The sequence below is a fragment of the Bos javanicus genome, chromosome 12 (assembly GCF_032452875.1).
Source record: "Bos javanicus breed banteng chromosome 12, ARS-OSU_banteng_1.0, whole genome shotgun sequence".
Taxonomy (NCBI): Eukaryota; Metazoa; Chordata; class Mammalia; order Artiodactyla; family Bovidae; genus Bos; species Bos javanicus.
In genome coordinates this window covers 82,745,988-82,766,947 of record NC_083879.1, presented here as the reverse complement: position 1 = coordinate 82,766,947, position 20,960 = coordinate 82,745,988, and positions in this window count along the sequence as shown.

The following is a 20,960-nucleotide window of genomic DNA, read 5'->3' as shown; positions in this document are numbered from 1 at the left end:
GCTTGGTGATAGCGATGTGATTTTATGCTATTGTGTGGTCCAAGCTCTGATTCCTGACCTTTTCACTTTCTGCCTTGTGTGATTTGGGACAAGTTTATTTAGTCCTGCTGGGCTTCAGTTTCCCTATTTAAAAAATGGGGTTGATAATAACAACCATGCAAGGACACAATAAGAATTAAACAGCACGTGCTAGCAGTTGGCATGCTGTAGAATGGCTGTACCTTTAGTTATAAAATAATAATGAGAAAACGGGTGTTTCGTTGTTACTGTGACACATACAGAAGCAAATGTTCTCAATCTGACCACACCGGAGGATGCTCTAACCAGAAGTAAGTCCTTCTGCTCTGCAAACCAGTGGTCACCAACATTTTTGGCACCAGGGACCTGTTTTGTGGAGAACAAGTTTTCTAAGGACTGGGGGTGGGACAAAGCATCACTATCCATCATGAGAAGGATTAAGGTAGGGGTCTCCAACCTCTGGGATCTAATGCCCAATGATCTGAGGTGGAGTTGATGTAACAACCCTAGAAACTGAGTGCACGAGAAATGCGATGCGCTTGAATCATCCCAAAACCCACCCATGAAGACCCAGGCACGCACAGGCTCCCACTCTCACCGTTAGAGTCCCAAACTCCTCCAGGCATGGACATGCTCACGAATTGAAGGTTCTTTTTTTTTTTTTTTTTCAAAACCAAGTGAACTGACCTCAAACTGGTTTAATAAAGAGAATTTTAAAATACTGTTGCATTGTCATTCTTTCTGAACAATTAAGTTAATATTTAGCCTTTGAATAAATAAAAAAAAAGAGAGAGAGAGAAAAGAAAAATGTGAATTTACTCTTTCAACAGTATAAAACTTTGCTTTTGTTTTGTTTTTTAAAGTAACTCCGTTCTTCTCAAGTCCTGGGTCAACCTCTCCTCACACTTGGGAGAGTCCTGTATATTATTCTGCAACACCACCGAGCCGTTTACGAACAGGCCCGTTTCTGAAAATAACACAAACACACGTCTTTCCCAGGGAATCGGAATTTAAATAAGAAAAACGAGACTGGTTGCAGGTCTGCAGCTCCCCAGCTAGTCCTTCTCCCCTTCTGCTCCTCTGAGGAAATGAGTTGACTATAAGGAAATCACAATGACCTCACTTTCATGGAGGAAAACGGAGAAAATTCAGGTGGTGATGCTGTGGAATTCACTTCCATAGAAAGCATGAGGGGCAGTCAGGCCGTGTGTCTGATGTATCTTGTCTGCATCGGTGTTAAACTTGCAATTTGGGTTCAGTCCTGGGTGTAGCTGTTCACCCCTGGCTAAACAGGAAACGTTCTTCTCATCAAAGTCTGAAGCTTTTGATCTTCCTAATCTGCTTGTTCACAGTCTCTGCATACCCAAGTGAGGGAGGTTCACTTGAGTCTATTGAATCTCTTAAAACTCCAGGAAATGTGTTTTTTTTTTTTTTAATTTCATCCTTCATCCTTAGGGATCAGTGATAGCAACTGAATTCTGAAGAGATGTGGCTGATATAGGCGATTCATGCTCATTTTTATGACTGCTTAAATTCTGAATTAAAGATTCAATAGTTCAGAGAACCAGCTTGATATATTAGCATCTGCCCTGAATTTTTATGGTGTCTTTTAACTGCTTTATTCTTAGCAAGTCTGTTGACCCCTTCAAACCTGGCCAAGCATTGGTGACTGAGCAGTCACCTCAGCCCACGTCTTTCAACGTGATTACTGGTGGCCTATTTGGTTTTTCTGGAGAAGGAAGTATCAGTCTACTCCAGTATTCTTGCCTGGAAATCCCAGGGACAGAGGAGCCTGGGGGGCTACAGTCCACGGGGTGGCAAAGAGTCAGACACAACTTAGCAACTAAACAACAAAATTTGGTTTTGCAGAGAAAGCTGGGACATCCATATTCTAACAGTTATATGTCAATTTTAATTAAATGCTGAAATTGAATATTAATCCATTTTGCACAGTAGAACAATTAGAAAATACATCATCTCATCCCTCAGAAATAACCAGCCTATGAATATGGGCATAATTTATTCTAATTGTATCTGTCTGTGTTTCCTCCATGCTTGAGATCATTCTTTTTTTTTTTTTTTAGTTTTGACTTTTTTTTCCCCTGAATCCTTAATTTTTTAATTTATTTTTTTTTAATTTCAGCTGCACTGCTTCCTCATTGTGGCACTCAGGATCTTTGTTGTCACACATGGGCTGAGCCGCACGTGGGATCTTAGTTTCCTGACCAGGGATCGAAACCACATCCCCTGCATTTGAAGGTGGCTTCCTAACCACTGGACCATCAGGCAAGTCCCTTGAGATCATTCTTCATCTACAATTTGACAGCCTACTTAGATAAATAAATTTAAATTTATTTTTAACTGGAGGATAATTGTTTTACAATATTGTGCTGGTTTCTGCCATACATCAACATGAATCAGCCACAGGTATATGCATGTCCACTCTCTCTCGAACCTCCCACCCACCTCCCACTTTTGCTTTGCTTAGAAAATTGTTATCACTAGGTGGGTCCTTAAGCAGTCTTCACCATTTTAATGGTTAATGATATTTCCTTGCATGGACATCAGTTCAGTTCAGTTCAGTCACTCAGTCGTGTCCGACTCTTTGCGACCCCGTGAATCACAGCACACCAGGCCTCCCTGTCCATCACCAACTCCCAGAGTTCACTCAGACTCACGTCCATCAAGTCAGTGATGCCATCCAGCCATCTCGTCCTCTGTCGTCCCCTTCTCCTCCTGCCCCCAATCCCTCCCAGCATCAGAATCTTTTCCAATAAGTCAACTCTTTGCATGAGGTGTCCAAAGTGCTGGAGTTTCAGCTTTAGCATCATTCCTTCCAAAGAAATCCCAGGGCTGAGCTCCTTCAGAATGGACTGGTTGGATTTCCTTGCAGTCCAAGGGACTCTCAAGAGTCTTCTCCAACACTACAGTTCAAAAGCATCAATTCTTCAGCGCTCAGCTTTCTTCACAGTCCAACTCTCACATCCATACATGACTACTGGAAAAATCATAGCCTTGACTAGATGGACCTTTGTTGGCAAAGTAATGTCTCTGCTTTTGAATATGCTATTGAGGTTGGTCATACCTTGTGTTAATTACCCAAAGTGGATGTTTGGGTCATTTCTTACTTATATTAATATTGATAAATATCACTATTCATAATCTCTATCTGCACTTCTAAATATTTCCCTAGGATAGCACCCTAGATGCATAACTTCAGGATCTGAGAATTTTAAAGACATTCCTCCTCCACATTTAAAAATCTGAGTAACTTCTAAGGTTTCATAAAATGTGGTATTTCACAATTACGAGGGAGAATATACAGTTCTCCCTGGTGAAGATGGTAAAAAATCCGCCTGCCAATACAGGAGACGTGGGTTCAATCCTTGGGTCGGGAAGATCCCATGGAGGAGGAAATGGCAACCCACTCCAGTATTCTTGCCTGGGGAATCCCATGGACAGAGGAGCCTGGTGGGCTACAGTCCGTGGGGTCACAAAGTGTTGGACACCATTGAGCAACTACCAGTATACACTCTAGTATCCACAGCCCTGCGAATCTGACCGTGGAAACACTTAGGCTGTAATGTAAAATAGTATAAAGTTCTACTGAGGGAGCATCCAGTCTCTGTGTGTACATTTCTCTCATCTATGTGTGTCTTTTCATTTTTCTTTGTCATTCTCTTCACATGAGTACTTAAAATTTTCTAAAAATTTGAGTTAATACATGTAAAAATACAAGTTAAAATATTTGTTTTAAAAGTTGCATGATATGGAAGCAACTTAAAGTGGTCATCACTGCAGAGATGAACAGAGGAGAGTGGAAAATTGAGATTTGGAGTTTTCATTTGCATCTTTCTGTATTATTTGAACTAAGTACATGTATTACATTCTTTAAGTATCAATGGGATGATCTTCTTAGTGTGACTATAAGTTTCTCTTTGTTTTCTGTTTATAATTTATAAAATAAATTATATATATTTGTAATTATATATTTTATATAATTTATAAAATAAAAGATACTTTTTGAAAAATTAAAGTTTCTATCATCCAATTCATAACGAAAGTTATTAGTGGAAAAAGTCAACAAGTCAACAGTTAAACTGTTGGCAATTAAAATCGTACATGGTAAAACATACTACCACATAAAAATATGAGCATAAAATATAAAAAATAGAATCTTCTTAGTTAAATGAGATGAAACAAATCTGGCAGGAGAAATTTGCACTTAGCTGAATGAATGTCCAGGAAATAAAACTCTAAATGTATAACTGGTAAAATTTTTATTTTTTTATATTTGATGTAGCTAAACATTTTCACATCTGTTAGCTTTTATATATCCTCTTTAAAAATTGTTCATAACCTCTTTTATTTATATATTAGATTTTTGATGTCTTTTCTTATTGATTTACCTTATTTTTCATATTACAAAACTGTGAACCATTCATTTGAAATTTTTATTGGGAACTTTTTTAGCCAGCTTTCTTATGAAGTATTAAAATGCCTGCTTTGCTTCTTGCATCATTGTCACAGCTATTCCTCCTAAAAGTTCCAGGACCTTCAGCCACATTCATTCATTTATTAACAACCCAGAATCTTTATGGCTTTTCAGGTGGCTCTGTGGTAAAGAATCTACCAGCCAGTGCAGAAGATACGCGAGACACGAATTCAACCCCTGGGTCGGGAAGATCTCCTGAAGGAGGAAACGGCAATACACTAGTATTCTTGCCTGGGAAACCCACGGAGAAGGGAACCTGGCGGGCTACAGTCCACGGGGTGGCCAAGGGCCAGACATGACTGAGCACACACACACACACACACACACACACACACGATCCTCATTTATCATCTGTCTTGACTTATGCAGATATGTTGTTGTTCAGCCGTGTCTGACTCATCGTGACCCCATGGACTATAGCCCACCAGGCTCCTCTCTCCACGGGATTCCCCAGGAAAGAATACTGGAGTGGGTTGCCATTTCCTCCTCCAGAGGATCTTCCCAACGCAGGGATAGAACCCGCGTCTCCTGGGTCTCCTGGGTCTCCTGCAGGTGTATAGTACCTTTAAGCAGTGGGCATCTGACCTTGCCTCTAGGTTTGGCCACAGTCCATTTCCCAAACACAAGGGAGTATCAGGCCTGTCTCGGTTGCTAGGCCTGCTGTAACACGGTTTCATAAACTGGGTGATTTAAATGGCAGGAACATCTTGTCTCACAGCTCAGGAGGCTAGAAGTTCGAACTCAAGGTGTAGGTGGCGTGGGCTCCTTTCAAGAGCTGTGACAATCAGCTCTAAACTCCCAGCCGTAAACTCCCAACCAGGTCTCCTGGAAGGGCAGCCACTTGTCAGGACCCGGAAATGCATGGAAGCTTTACACCAGGAGGGTTAAGGAGCCGAGGGCTTTCCTTTTCCTGGCCGGATCATACAGGAAGACAAAGTAGGTGCCGAGTAAGATATACAGTATCTGCAACAGCATGCGACTTGGAGGAGGGAGAGGGCACATGGACAAGCAAGAATTACACATGACCCTGCTTCCAAAGCCACCCCGTGAAAGCCAGCAGCTGCTTCAGGGACCACACCCTTGTCCTGGCTATGAGGCTGAAAGAGGACAGCGAAAAAGCTGCTTGAAAAACTCAACATTAAAAAAAAAAAACAACTGAGATCATGACGTCTGAGCCCATCACTTCATGGCAAATAGAAGGGGGAAGAGCGGAAACAGTGACAGATTTTATTTTCTTGGGTTCCAAAATCACTGCAGATGTTGGCTGCAGCCATGAAATTTAAAAGATGCTCGCTCCTTGGAGAGAAAGCTATGACAAATCCAGATAGCACATTAAAAAGCAGAGACATCACTTTGCCAACAAAGCTCCATAAGTCAAACGTACGGTTTTACCAATAGTCACGTATGGATGTGAGATATGGACCATAAAGAAGGCTGAGTACTGAAGAATTGAAGCTTTTGAACTGTGGTGTTGGAAAAGATGCTTGAGAGTCCCTTGGACTGCAAGGAGATCCAACCAGTCCATCCCAAAGGAGATCAGTCCTGAATGTTCATTGGAAGGACTGATGCTGGAAGCTGAAGCTCCAATACTTTGGCCACCTGAGGCAAAGAACTGACTCAATGGAAAAGACTGAGGGCAAGAGGAGAAGAGGGTGGCAGAGGATGCGATGGTTGGATGGCATCACTGACTCAGTGGACATGAGTTTGAGCAAGTTTCAGGAGATGGTGAAGGACAGGGAAGCCTAGCACGCTGCAGTCCATAGGTCACGAAGAGTCGCATGTGAGTTAGAAACTGAACAAAAATAACAAATAAGGCAGCAGGAGAACTGAAGGGCGAGGCACGGCCCACCACCCCTACCCTGGGCCATCCACCCTCACAGCTCGCTGGGTCTGCAGCCTCTTGCTGAACTCTTAATGGACCAATTAACTCTGTTGTCTTATTTTCTCCAGTGTCAGAATTTATTTTTCTTTTGCCTTATTAGACACAATAATCATGTCAGAGAGAGATTAAGCCACTAGAAAAAAAACATAAAACTCACCTATAGCTTTTAAGTCACAAGTGAATTTTAAAATCTGGATATTATTTATGGGGATATTAAATTTGGTTGTTGTTTTTAACGCAATTTAAATTGCTGTGGAGACATAAAACAACAACACAACCAAAAAAAAAAAAGATTTTTGGTGAACCTAACAAGCACACTTATGATTTAGGCTTGTAGCTGAAAACTTAATTAACTCTGCTGAAATGTACCAAAGGCCACGAACCATGTGTTAAAGAAATCAAAAAGAAAGGGAAAAACGTTATGCCTAGAATAGCGGCAGCAGTTTTACACGGGTGATTTCTGAGTAAGCAAAGCAATAGAATCAGAGAGTATATTTGCGTTTAGTGGGCTTTTTTTTTTTTTTCTTAAAGAAACAGAACATTTTCAACTAGAAAAAAGCATGCAACAGTTCAAAAGGGTTCTAAATGCTCTCATCCAAAGCTCTAATTTTCTGCACAATTTAGATGAGCTAAAAGCATGAAAACAAGTCTTTTATTAGGGAAGCTAGTGAAGGCAGAAAGAGAGAGAAAACTGGACAGTGTGGGGAGACTGGTTGGCTGTTCGGTAAGCGGACATGGGAAATAAAATGTAACAAGTAATAAACAGAAGAAGAGGGGTCTTCCCTAGTAGTCCAGTAGTTAAGACTCCGTCCTTCCAACGCAGGGGACGCGGGTTTGATCTCTGGTCACAGAGCTAAAATCCCACACACAGCGCAGCACACCCCAAAAAAGAAAATTGAAAGCAAGGTGGCCATCACAGTATCCATAGACCCCTGGGAATTCAGGGGAGTGGATTTTGTTTATATGTATAGGTAAATTCCTTCCTTCGCTCCAATCAGTATGTCAACATAAGCGCTTGCGTCAGTGGCTCAGATGGTAGAGAATGTGCCTGCAATGCAGGAGACCTGGGTTTGATCCCTGGGTGGAAGATCTCCTGGAGAAGGGAATGGCTGCCCACTCCAGCATTCTTGCCTGGAGGATTCTAAAGGAAATCAACCCTGAATATTCACTGGAAAGACTGATGCTGAAGCTCCAATACTTTGGCCACCTGATGCGAAGAGCCAACTCATTGGAAAAGACCCAGATGCTGGGAAAGACTGAGGGCAGGAGGAGAAGAAGGTAGCAGAGGATGAGATGACTGGATGGCATCACTGACTCAATGGACATGAATTTGAGCAAACTCTGGGAGATGGTGGAGGACAGGCAAGCTTGGCGTGCAGCAGTTTATGGGGTTGCAAAAAATCAGACACAACTGAGCTACTGAACAATAATAACAAATCTCTGCATTGTGCAGAGGGAAGAAGACAATGTTCTCTCGTCCTACCTGGGGTGAAAGAAACTAAGCTGTTGAGTTCTGTTCCTGATGGTCTGGATAGGGAATTTGGGCTGGGCATGTTCACACTGCTATATTTTAAATGGATAACCAACACAGGGACTTCCCTAGTGGCTTAGAGATAAAGAATCTGCCTGCAATGCAGGAGTTGCAGGAGACATAGATTTGATCCCTGGGTCAGAAAGATCTCCTGGAGGAGGGCATGGCAGCTCACGTCAGTATTCTTACCTGGAGAATCCCATGGACAGAGGAGCCTGGCGGGCTACAGTCCATGGGGTCACAAAGAGTCAGATATGACTGAATCGACTTGGCACACATGCCCATAACCAACAAGGACTTCCTGCAAAGCAGAAGGAACTCTGCTCAGTATTATGTAGCAGCCTGGATGGGAAGGGGCTTGGGGGAGGAATAGGTCTTCCCTAGTAGCTCAGCCGGCAGAGAATCCACCTGCAACACAGGAGATCTGGGTTCGATGCCTGGGTTGGGAAGATCCCCTGGAGAAGGGAAAAGCTACCCACTCCAGTATTTTGGCCTGGAGAATTCCATGGACTGTATAGTCCATGGGTTCACAAAGAGTCGGACACGACTGAGTAACTTTCACTTTCAGATACATATATACGAGGGCCCCCTGTATAGCAGAAGGAACTCTGCTCAACATTATGTGGCAGCCTGGCTGGGAAGGAGGTTTGGGGAAGAATAGATACATGCGTACGTACGACCAAGTCCCTTTGCTGTTCACCTGAAACCATCACAACATTGTTTTCAATCGCCTATACCTCAATACAAAACAAAAAGATTAAAGTTAAAAAGAAATCAGCTATCATAAAAAACCAACATAAAAAAAAACATAAAATAAAAAGTTAAAAAAATAAAAGATGCGGCGCCATGGGGAGCCTGGCGGGCGGCCGTCTATGGGGTCGCACAGAGTCCGACGCGACTGAAGCGACTTAGCAGCAGCAGCATGAGGTTCCTCCGCTGGATGGGACGGCCGTTCATCCAAGATGACCAGGGTCCTTAACAAGAAGCCCCGAGACCAGCACGGAGGGGACCCCACCACGCGGGCAGAGAGGCTCCACGAATGAGAACGGACGCAGAGACGGGGTGACCCCGCGGCCGGCTGAGCTGCGCCCGGACGCTGCGCCGTGGACGCCTGAGCGCGGCTCGGGGACACGCTGACCCTGACGGCTCCCCCCGAACCGCGAGATAATGCGTGTCTGCTGTTTGCAGCCGCCCCGTGGGTGACAGTTGGTCGGAGCAGCCCTGAGACAGCCTCGTCCAGAGGAACAGTAGAGCCAAAGGACAGCTCGCTGAGCGCCTGGCTGAGTTCACGGGGAGAATTTACAGAGACTCTGCAAGGATGGAGGGGTTTTTCTACTTCCAGGTAAATCCAATCTGGAATCACCTCGCCTTGAAAAGGGGCCAGAGTTTAATGGTCTCCCTTTATGGCTCCAGGGGGGCGGAGGATGGGCTTTTGTTCCCTGGTTCTTCCCACCCAGAGTGGGCTAAAGGTCAAAGAAACTTCTCCAAAAGGGCAAACCGAGGCCCAGCCCAGGCTCCTAGAATTCCTAAGAGCATTTGAAAGCAGACAGAGAAACGTGTGACTCCTACATCTGTAAAGAGACTAGAAAGTTCACCCTCCTCCGTTTCCATCCTACCCCCAGCCCCAGTGAAGCAGAGGCTTGGTGATTTCAGCTGCCTGCTGTTTACACATAAACTTTATCCCAGAAACACATTTAGGAGTTAGCCAAACTATGAGGATGCCAGGACAGAAATTTAGAAGGCAGAGAGTCAAAAAAAAAAGAAAAGAAAAGGGCTGACTTTTCTAAAAAATACAGAAACTAAGACCAAATAACAAAGATTGTTCTAGAATTCAAAACAGCTTGGGAGAGAGAGTCTTTGCCAACAACAGGAAGAAGTAAAGAGACGGGACACAGGAAAATTCTAACCCAATGAGGAAAAGACTGTCGAACGGGAGAGACAAAGCATGTGTGGATTAAGTGTGTGCTTCCCAGGCGGTGCTAGTGGTGCAGAACCTGCCTGCCAGTGTGGGAGACTTAGGAGACGTGTGTTCGTTCCCTGGGTCAGGAAGATCCCCTGGAGGAGGGCATGGCCACCCACTCCTTGCCTGGAGAATCCCTTGGACGGAGGAGCCTGGTGGGCTACAGTCCATAGGGTCTCAAACAGTCGGACACGACTGAAGCGACCTAGCACCACTATGTCCAGCGATACCCACGACACTCCAGATGGGGTCACGTATTTCATTTCCAGGAGATAAACAGCGCAAACTTGGCTCTACAGAAGAGAAACAAGAGACAGGGCTGGCCTGATGCGTCCCAGTCACAGAGTTAATGAATGGAAGAGCTGCATTTCAATCTCTTGACTGCAAATCTTGTGTTTTCCTTTGTTTTTTGTTCTTAGTTTTGAGTTTGTTTCAGAATTCCCCAGGCAAGGCAAGAAGAGTGGAATTTGGCAGCCTGATGAAAACACATCAGTCCATGAGACGCAAACACAGAGGAGCCAAACTGAAGGCTGTATACACTGCTTTTGTTTTTCTTAAATACAGATGATGAGAAATGAGAGCTTCCAGGAAAACACAGAAAACTTAGTTTTTGCTCAAATATCATTGTTGTAAGGCAAGCGTGCCTAAACCAGGCAATAACACAAGAGGGGAAAAAAATCTGCTGGAGAAAATGACAAGGTTTTTGCCTGCCTTTGAATCTTAAAAATATTTGGCACAAACCTTGAGAATAGTTCAAAGATATTTCCTACCAGCTGTAAGTTAAATATTAGAAGTGAATGTTCTCATTGTGAATACAAGCATAAAGCAAGAGCATAAAACTGTCAGTTTCAAAGGAGAGCATATTTCTCGTGCAGCTGGTACCTTCTGAGAGAAGCACGAACCCCGTCTTTTCTTCGTTCTCATATGTGACCCTTGTGTTGGGGGGGCCCGTGGCCTGCAGCAGGATGCTCCTTTTCTGGCGGGTCTGAAACCTTCACTTCACTCAGAGCCTGGGGCAAGGGGAGGCCATAAAGGCCAAAGCTTGATTCTTCGAGCTGCCACTCACTGAGCTAAGGCAGCCAACCTGTTTGTCTAGGCACCCTTATCTGCAACATGAAGACATTACAGGGCTGTCATAAAAACTACATTAGAGTGAGAACCTACTGTCCAGCCCAGGGAGCTCTGCTCAGTGCTCTGCGGTGACCTAAATAGCAACGTGTTAGTCGCTCAGTTGTGTCCAACTCTTTGCGACCCCATAGACTGTAGCCCACCAGGCTCCTCTGTCCATGGGATTCTCCAGGCAGGAATACTGGAGTAGGTTGCCATTTCCTTCTCCAGGGGATCTTCCAAACCCAGGAACCAAACCCAGGTCTCCTGCACTGCAGGCAGATGCTTTACTATCTGAGCCACCAGACCATTGGAATTAAATCCTGCCTCTAACTTTTCTTTATTGTAGGACTTCAGGGGAAGTTTTCAGTTTCTAAGTGAGCCTCTGTTTCCTCTTCTGATGAGGAAAAAAAATGGAAACCCTCCCTCACGGGGCAGCAGGAGGATGAAATGAGCGAGCCCGAGGAGCTGTCCTGTCCTCAGCATCGCTGCAACCCCTTCTTACTTCCAAGGTATCCTCTGCTGTGGTCCTGTGCTGGCCTCTTCCCTGGGTGACTCTAGCACTCACCATGGGATGAGGGTCTCCAGCCTTGATTGCTCACAGCATCTCTTCCTCATCCTTCTCCTCCCTTTTTACATCAGTGGGAATTAGGACTTTCCCAGGAACCGGTCTGGGTGGATCAGTCACAGCTGGTTCTTGACATGCCGAGAGCTGAGCGACCAAGGGCCAGTTGTCAAGGGGCCAAAAGAGCAGAGGAAACTCGGGCTCGCCTCGTGCCAGGGTCTCCATCCAACGGGATCGGACCCAGCGGGACTTTCTGGGCTCCTCACTTGATACTTTGGAATCCTGTGAGATTCACAAACCAGACACTGTGATTTTCAACTTAGTGAGAGACCTATAAGTGACTTACCCAATGCAAGGCCAAAGTCAACAACAGGACAAATGCCAGGGGATGAGGAGCCAGAGGTACCGCTCAGCCCGGTTCAATCAGTTTAACAAACACTCACTGAGAACCAAGACATCGTTAGACCCAGTGCAGAAAACAAGGGCCCAGAGCAGCAGCAACTGAGACCTGTCTCTCCCTGCTCCCAGGAAGAGGGAGCAGACCTCGGGAATTCGGAGAGGGAAGTGGGGGCCCTGGAGCAGGAGTGACTGACCCAATCCAGGGGCTCAGGGGAAACTGGCAACGTGGTAGAAATGCGAGGAAGGGAAGAACTGCCAAGCAGAAAGTGGAAGAGGGAAGCGAAAAGAATAGTGTGGCCCACCTCTGCAAAGGGCTAAGGAAAGAGCCACACACCCTGAGCAACATTCCCTTCTGCTAACTCGGGGGCCAAGGTGGCAGAACCCGAGCTGTTACTACAGAGGTGGAAGAGGAGGGAGGGGGTTAGACCACAGGATAAATGATAGATTATCGTGGAATTTTACTCAGCCATAAAAAGGAATGCATTTGAGTCAGTTCTAATGAGGTGGATGAACCTAGAACCTATTGTATAGAGTGAAGTAAGTCAGAAAGAGCAAGATAAATGCCATATTCTAACACATATATTCAGAATCTAGAAAAATGGTACTGAAGAATTTATTTACAGGCCAACAGTGGAGAAACAGACATAGAGAATAGTTATGAACATGGGGAGAGGGGAGGAGAGGGTGAGAAAGAGTAACATGGAAACTTACATTACCATATGTAAAATAGATAGCTAACAGCTGTATGGCTCAGAAAAAAAAAAGATTATCAATACTTCTTAGCATATGTTTTAAATACCAGCTATTCATAAACAGTCCATGCTACTCTCTCTATTCATCTCACGCTCTCCCCAGCCCTTGTCTATAAGTCTGTTCTCGATGTCTGCATCTCCATCGCTGCTCTGCAGACAGGTTCGTCGGCACCACATACACTAACATCTGTAAAGACAGAGCCAATGGGAGCTTGCTGTTTGACCTAGGGAACTCAAGCTGGGCTCTGTGATAACCCAGAGGGGTGGGAAGGCACAGGAGGTGGGAGGGAGACTCAAGACGGAGGGGACATACATACACCTATGGTTAATTCACGCTGATGTGTGACAGAAATCAAACCAATATTGTAAAGCAATCAACAATCAATTAAAAATAAATATTTTTTTTAAAAGGGCCAGAAAAGTGCAAAATCAGAGACTCTAAATGTTGCATTAATTTGCTAATTGCCTTCAGAAAATATTAGCTAACAGTGACTTGGAAATAGAGTGTGGTCTGTTTTATGCATGCAGGCTTTTACCTTAGGGAATAATCTAGGTCATCTCCTTTAAGCACCATGGTAGGAAATGTATAATTGGTATTGTATTGTTTTATTACTAAGACTATTCTCCATCAATTGTTTCATTAAATTTTACAGTAAGGGGAAATGCCACAAGCACTGGTTTTCACCACTCTCTACCAAGGTTTTAAGTCTCATTTCTCTCGACTATTATTAAAAATACACAAATGATTTTATTTATTAGAATAACAACTAAAATAGGAAATACACAGAAAAACATTCAGTTATCATCATGCTAAATTTGGCAGCTATCAATTCCGACATGATCCCCATTACTCACATGAATGCACTGTGTCTATTTCTGAAATGCTCTGCTGCATCAGATTTTAACTGAGTAGATCTTTGAGAGAAAGGTTTGTGTGTGCTGTGTCTTCTCAATGCGTTTCCCACGCTTCAGGGACCCACACTGGGATGTTTAAGAAACACAGTTTTTGCCGTCTGGTGCAGAGCTCCATTCAGTTGATCCTGGAGGCGCCCCTGTCTCCTGGGTGGCCTGCGGCTCAGTGTTCCTCCAGGAAAGACTTCCTGGGTGGGCTTTGGGGAATGTGGATAGTGGCCCGCAGACCTGCAAGAATTACTGCAGCTTTGACTGTGGCCCCTGCTTTGACCGGTAGCCCCTGGCCAGCAGGCAAGCACCCTAGGGGTACCAGACCCCCCACCAGTGAGAAATCTTTACTCCAAGATTCCATATGTACTGATACATTTTTCACTGCATTCTTCCCTCTGATTGTAAACTCCATGAAAACAGGGCTGTGCTGTGCTCAGTGGTGTCTGACTCTTTGTGACCCCATGGACTGTAGCCCACATGGCTCCTTTGTCCATTGGATTCTCCAGGCAAAAATACTGGATGGAGTAAGTTGCCATTTCCTCCTCCAGAGGATCTTCCTGACCCAGGGATGGAACCCACCTCTCCTACACTGGCAGGCGGATTCTTTGCCACTGAGTCACCTGGGGAATTGTATGAAAATAGGGACCATGACCATTTTATTCACCCATTTTCACAGCAGGAGCAGAGCTCTTGGTACCTGGTGAGAGTGATGCACTGAATGCTTGCATCCTTGCCATGCATGAAAATTCACAGATGGAAGCCCTGGCCCTATGGCGTGATGGTATTTGAAGGTGATTAGGTTCAGATGAGGTCATGAGGATGTGCCCCCCCCCAGTGGGATTAGTGCCCTTATGAAAAGAGGGAGAGACAGGAGATCCCCCTCATTCTCCAGATGCTCGCACCATGGAGGGCCTTGTGAGGACGTATGGAGCCTCGCCACTGGCTGCTGTTGGAACAACACAGATTGGGCAGCCTAAACAACAGAGATTGATTTCTCACCATCCTGGAGGCTAGAGGTCAGAGGTCAGCCTCTTATTCCCTTGGGGACAATGTGACCTGAGCTCTGAAGGGAGAGTAAAAGGTCAACTGGACTAAGAGGAGGTGATGAGAAACAGGATTCCAGGAGTGGGGGCCATGGGCGCCGACACGGTGGCGAGCACATGACATGCAGACAGAGGCGGGGAGAGGGGTGAGGCTGGGGGGCAGCGCTGCAGACCCTGCCATGCTTCATCACACCCGGCAAGGACTTTCATTGTCATCCTGAGCCTGCCCCTCCTTAAGAAGGGTTTCTTGCCTGGAGAATTCCACAGATGGAGGAGCCTGGTGGGCTACGGTCCTCAGACTCTCAGAGTCGGACGTGACTCAGGGACTTACACTTTCACTGTGGGCTTCTCTGGTGGCTCAGTCTGAAAAGAATCTGCCTGCAATGCAGGAGAACCCAGTTTGATTCCTGGGTCAGGAAGATCCCCCTTGGAGGAGGGCATGGCAACCCACTGCAGTATTCTTGCCTGGAGAATCCTCATGGACGGAGGAGCCTGGCTGGCTGCAGTCCGTGGGGTCCCAAAGAGTTGGACATGACTGGGTGACTAAGCACAGCACAAGAAAGTTTACCCTGACTTCGCTAATGAAGCAAATTCTCTCATTATTCATTGTTAGGGAACCACCTACCTCTTTTAAGAAGCACCCCAGCTGTTACTTGGACATTGTTACCATCGGATTCCATTAGCCTCTGTCTCTCCCACTGTAGCTAAGCTCCCTGAGCGCCAGGGCCAGGCCTCCTTGGTCCTGCAGTTGCCACTTGGCTCACTGTGTTGTCTCCAGCCCAAGGGGCCACACCTGACCCAGCTAGATGCTCAAACAGCATTTGCTGAATAAATGAACAAAGAAAACTTATACAACAATCATGAAAAGGCTGAGGTTCCCTCGTGCCAAGTTCTATGATTAAAAGATGAGAAAATGGGGCTGGGTTCCTTTCTGTGCTTTTGCAAACCTTTTTCCCAGTTTCTCTTCCTGGAATCAGTTAATACCATGAACAAGTTTAAGAGCTGAATTCTGAGACCCAGCCCTAAACAGAGCGCAGTATTTGTAAACATTTAACCCAGGCCACCGTCCCAAAGAGCCAAGGTTGGCGTGCACTGCAGCCATGTGGCGAGGGCTACAGGGAGTTTCTTTGTGGGTTTTAATTGAATTGAGGGTTGGAGGTCCCTCCCTACCACAAATAAAAACTGTTTTTAAATCACTAGAAAACTCCCATGTTCGAACCAACTCTCAACTTTCACCCCTTCCTACTGCAAAGTTCAAAAGTTGGCAGTTTCTCGAGTTTAACTCCCCAGATTCAATTCTGTCCTAAGCTGGGCTTTTCTGTCTATAATGGTGGTTACATAGGTCAACCATTCTCTCAAACTCCCCACCCTCGGTTCAGCATTATGGAACCCATAAACGCACAAGGAAGCATTAGCAATTCAGAAAGAATGAACCATTTCAATAGGAACGCGTTTATTCCTCCAGCCTCCGCTAGGAATTGGAAACGCCTAACGTCAGCAAAGCTAGCAAGGCCTGTGTGGCTGTAACCTCCACATCTTTTCAACATATGAGGGTTGTGCGATGTGAAGAAAAGGATGAAACCGTAAAGATCTTTATGGCTCCATGCCCCTAATAATAAGCTCCATGCAGGCAAATATTTTCACCTGGGTTATCCACAGCCTAAAACAGTTCCTGGCACATAACTCAATAAATACTTCTTGAATAATGAACGAGTGAATGGGTAAATGAATTGAAAGCTTAGTATAAGTTACAGACACTTTTCTAAATACTTGACATGGAGCAACTCCTTTCATCCTGACGACCACTTTTTAAGGTGGCCACTCTTGCTCTGTCTACTTTGGGATGAAGAGACTAGACAGAAGAGGGACTACCTCGTGCAGGGCCATGGCGCTTGATGGTCACTTTTTAAAACACATTCATTGATTTGGCCCTGCGGGGTCTCTGTTGCTGCACTGGGGCTTTCTCTAGCTGCAGCAAGTGGGGGTACTCTTGTTGGGGAGCACAGATTCTAGGGTGCTGGGGCTCAGTAGTTGTGGGCATGGACTTCTGTTGCCCCACAGCATGTGGGATCTTCACAGACCAGGGATCGAACCCAAGTGCCCTGCATTGGCACGCCGATTCTCAACCACTGGACCTCAGGGAAGTCCTGAGGTCACTTTTAAGAGTGAGGCTGATCCCCTCGCTGGCCAGGCCCTGAAGCCAGTGCTCTTCCAGGTAACGGGCCCAGTTCATACAGCCAACCACACTCTACGCCCCCAGGTCGACGTTTCCATGCCATAAGGACACCCGGCTCCATACATCTTCCCCGATTTCTAGGAGTGGAGAACAGCAGCCCAGCACATCCCACCACCCCCCAGCTAAAGGAGAGTCCGTCTACTTATGGGTTTTCTCTGCTGGGCTGAGTCACCCACCAGGGAAGCGTTCTGTAAGCACAGGAGGTACCTGGCAGGAGTGACAGGTCCTCGGGCTGAAGGAGAAGCAGCTATTCTTTGCTGGGGTCGATTTTCCATATTTGCTGGCTTCACTAGGCTGTGACTGTGAAATGAGGTCACGCTTCTTTTTAAGGCCTGAGTACTTGTGGTAAAGACCCCGGGGCCTTCATGCCCACATCCATCCCAACTTCGGGCATCCGCGCCATTGTCTCTGCTTTTCAGGACACAGCATCTCCCAAAGACAAAGCCCTGTGTTACTCCACTTTTTCTTACAGAAGGAATTCCACCTCTTTCATCTCCCCAGCACAGATGGCACCACATGTGGACTTTAACAAGAATGTAGGGGAGGTTCAAGGTCAGCAGAGAGATGGCCCCCTGGGTCACAGTCACTCCTGGAACCGGGCACTTAGACACCCAGCTCCCACCAGACCTCAGCATCCCTGCCCAGCCCGGGACACCCAGCTGGGGGCAGCCACCTCTGTCTCCATCAGCAAATATCTCAGTGGCTCTGAACCTACGCGTCCCAGAGAGAGCTCCCCAAACTTGCCCCACACTCACCCCGATGAGAGCAGCCACAGCTATTTCCTCCAGGGTGGACCCTGGGGCCCACCCTCTACCATCAAATTCAGAAGGCCTGGACCAAACAAGGACAGTAATTCACAGAGCAATACCCGAAGTCTGACGGATTCAGTTCTAAGTAACACCATATGTGGGACCCACCAGCTGGATCCCAGAAACTGTGCTGAGTCCAGTTCCATTGTCTGGGTCCCACACACAGGCAAAAAACACCAGGCCTGCTGGGCTCACACCAGGGTCCAGGTTTCCTACTTACCATGTAAGTGCTTAGAAAAGAACACACACACACACACACACACACACACACACCAGGAACTAGAAAGGATCTGCAGACACAGAGCACTGAAGCCACGATTCAAAGGGGAGGAAGAACATTGTAAACCATTCTGCATTAATCGCAGCCTAGGTAAAGTCTGCAGTTTTCATGACTGGGTGAACTGCGATCCCCCAGCACAACACACGGGCCCTCATGTGATGCTGGGCATTCAGGGCTGTCCAGAAATGGCCCACCTGCCCTTCCACACCCACTCCGCTCCCCACCGTCTGTGTTCTCCGATCCCCGGACCTGTTTGGTGTACATAGGTCACAGAACTCCAGCTGGGCTTGGCCAATGAGGAGTCCAGAGGGAGCCTGGGAAGAAAGGCAGGATCTTTATCCCTGCAGCTCCCTCCCTGTGGGTCCCCCGAACTGCCTGTGCCCCTTTATCCTCCAAAAGCCATCCTCTCAGCGTGATACTCAGTCATGTCCGACTCTTTGAGACCCCATGGACTGTACCCCGCCAGGCTCCTCTGTCCATGAGATTTTCCAGGCAAGAATATTGGAATGGGTTGCCGTGCCCTCCTCCAGGGCATCTTCCCGACCCAGGGATCGAACGCAGGTCACCCGCATTGCAGGTGGATTCTTTACCGTCTGAGCCACCGGGGAGGCCCTGTGATGCTCCCAGGTCCCCGTAACTACCCTCACCCATGTCCCTCTGGGTCTGGGGTGCGGACAGCTCTGTTTCGTCAACACAGCTTACTGCACTGTCTTTGGGGCTCCCAAACAGTGCATCTAACCTTTGTGAAAGGTCTCTTCATTCCACCCTCCTTCACCCCAGCTGGAGCTGCCAGCCGTCTCCTGCGGGGATGCTGAGAGACGCAAGGGTTTTCCCGGAATAGAGCCGACACCTGAAAGAGCTGGATGTATCTGAGCAAAAGAAGAGGCTGCTGGTAGCTCCTGAAAGCATGGCGGGCGTTCAGTGCCCGCATGGTAGCGCTGTGGCCCCTGGTTCTTTTTCTGTCTCCTCCCAACGCTGTCTTCCTCCTGCTGCCGCCGGGCTTTTGTTCCCGAACACAATAAAGTAAAGAGTCTGGAAGGGACCAGCACGAGTCTTGACACCTATAGGCAAGATATATTATTAAGCTTGTTTTCCTATGACCTGGAAAAGCAACATCAGGAGGAGAGGAATGCGCTTATGAGCTGGACAACCTCCATCCTGGCCTTCCCAGGCTGCGGTTCAGGACTGGCTTTAGGCGTCCCTGTTTTATAGGAAACATTGGCTTGCAGGCATATTTCTTGCCTTTTCTAACCGCTTGCTTTTTAGATATTATTAAAGACGTGCCCCTAGACGGAGTTTCCATTGCATTTCTAAATTTTAATATTTCTCAAATGATTTGGAAATGTCCCTTTGGAGCCATGTTAAAAGGGCCCTCACGTTAACATGTGAGCATATCATGACGGTATGCTCTTAGCCGAGGAATGGGAATTGTCGGTCTCATGAAATACCCTTTTGGGGGTCGAGGAGCTGCCTGCTCTGCTGGGGAGACAGTCCAGGGGATCAGATGGGAACAGTGGGGTGATGCGGAGCAGAAGTTTGGGGTGGGTGGGGGGCGCTCTAGGCTACCCGTGGGTCTGGTGATCTAGAAGGGGACTAGGGGTCAGGCGGGTGGGATCACTGTGCCCTCGGACGGCACATGGCCTGCCGTTGCGCCTCTCCCCCTCTATCTCTGGTTGGGAAGGACAAGCTGGCGGTGGAGACCGCAGGGAGGAAGGAGCCTTCTGTTTCCCTGCAGGGGGTTTTCTGTTCCCCTGGGAAGGCTTATGCAGGTGAGTGTCCAGAGCGCTCAGCGCCTTGGTTTCCCCCTGCTCGGAATCCACGTCTACCCCACTGTGGGTTTTTTTAGTTAATTTATTTATTCATCTGGCTGCACCGGGTCTTTGTTGCGGCACATAGGATCCAGTCCCCAGACGAGGGATCGAACCTGGGCCCCCGGCCTTGAGAGCGCAGAGTCTTCCCCACTAGACCACCAGGGAAGTCCCTACCCCACTGTTTTTTGTGCTAATTGATTGGGTTGGATCATCAATTTGACCTTGGAAGTTGCTTCCCTGGTGGCACTAATTACCTTCAAGAAACTGGCCTCCGATGCAGGAGATGTAAGAGATGTGAGTTTGATCCCTGGGTTGGGAAGATCCCCTAGAGGAGGGCATGGCCACCCACTCCAGTATTCTTGCCTGGAGAATCCCATGGACAGAGGAGCCTGGCGGGCTGCAGTCCATGGGGTCACAAAGAGTCGGATACAACTGAAGCAACTTAGCACACACATAGCAGACACACGTGTCACTCACACAGTCTTTGCCTCCTTAGTTTTCAAGAGACTGGCTTCACCTCCATCATTGATAGAGACCCTCAGACCCCCCGGTCCCACCCGACCCTGCATGGAGCAGAAGAAGCATCCTTCATCCCACCATGGCCAGGGTCCCTTGCCAACCCTTCAGAGAAGGCAGGGTAGGCGGCAAGAGGTGGGTAGAAATATAAGGATGGGAGGATGGAAAGAGATCCATGATGCCCATCCCACCAGACGGACCTAGAGAAACGGCCTCGTTCGAAGTAGGAGGACCTACGTTCAACTCTAGAACGCTGTCCTCACTTAAATCCCTCAAATTTCCATGTCCTTGGTAGGGAAACAGAGACGGTGACATCAATGGGCTGATGCGTGCCAAGAGTAACCGAGAGAAGACACGTGCAGGCATCAGGCACCAGGACCCTCAGGTAAGGGGCATACCGCAATCAGTATGATATTAGAGAGAGTGGATTTTCGTCTCGTGATTCTTTCTGTTCTTATTCCATGGAATGCCTATCATTTCCTCAATGGGAGTCTGCTGGACATTTGGTCTCTGGAGGAAAGGACTAGAACAGAGCACGCTCTGTGGACATTGATGCAGTTTCAGTGGCCAGTGACGCGGCTCCAAGGAAGCATTCCCCAACGGCTCTCCTGCAAGCATGAGTCTAAAAAAGGATGGAAATGCACTGGGCAAGA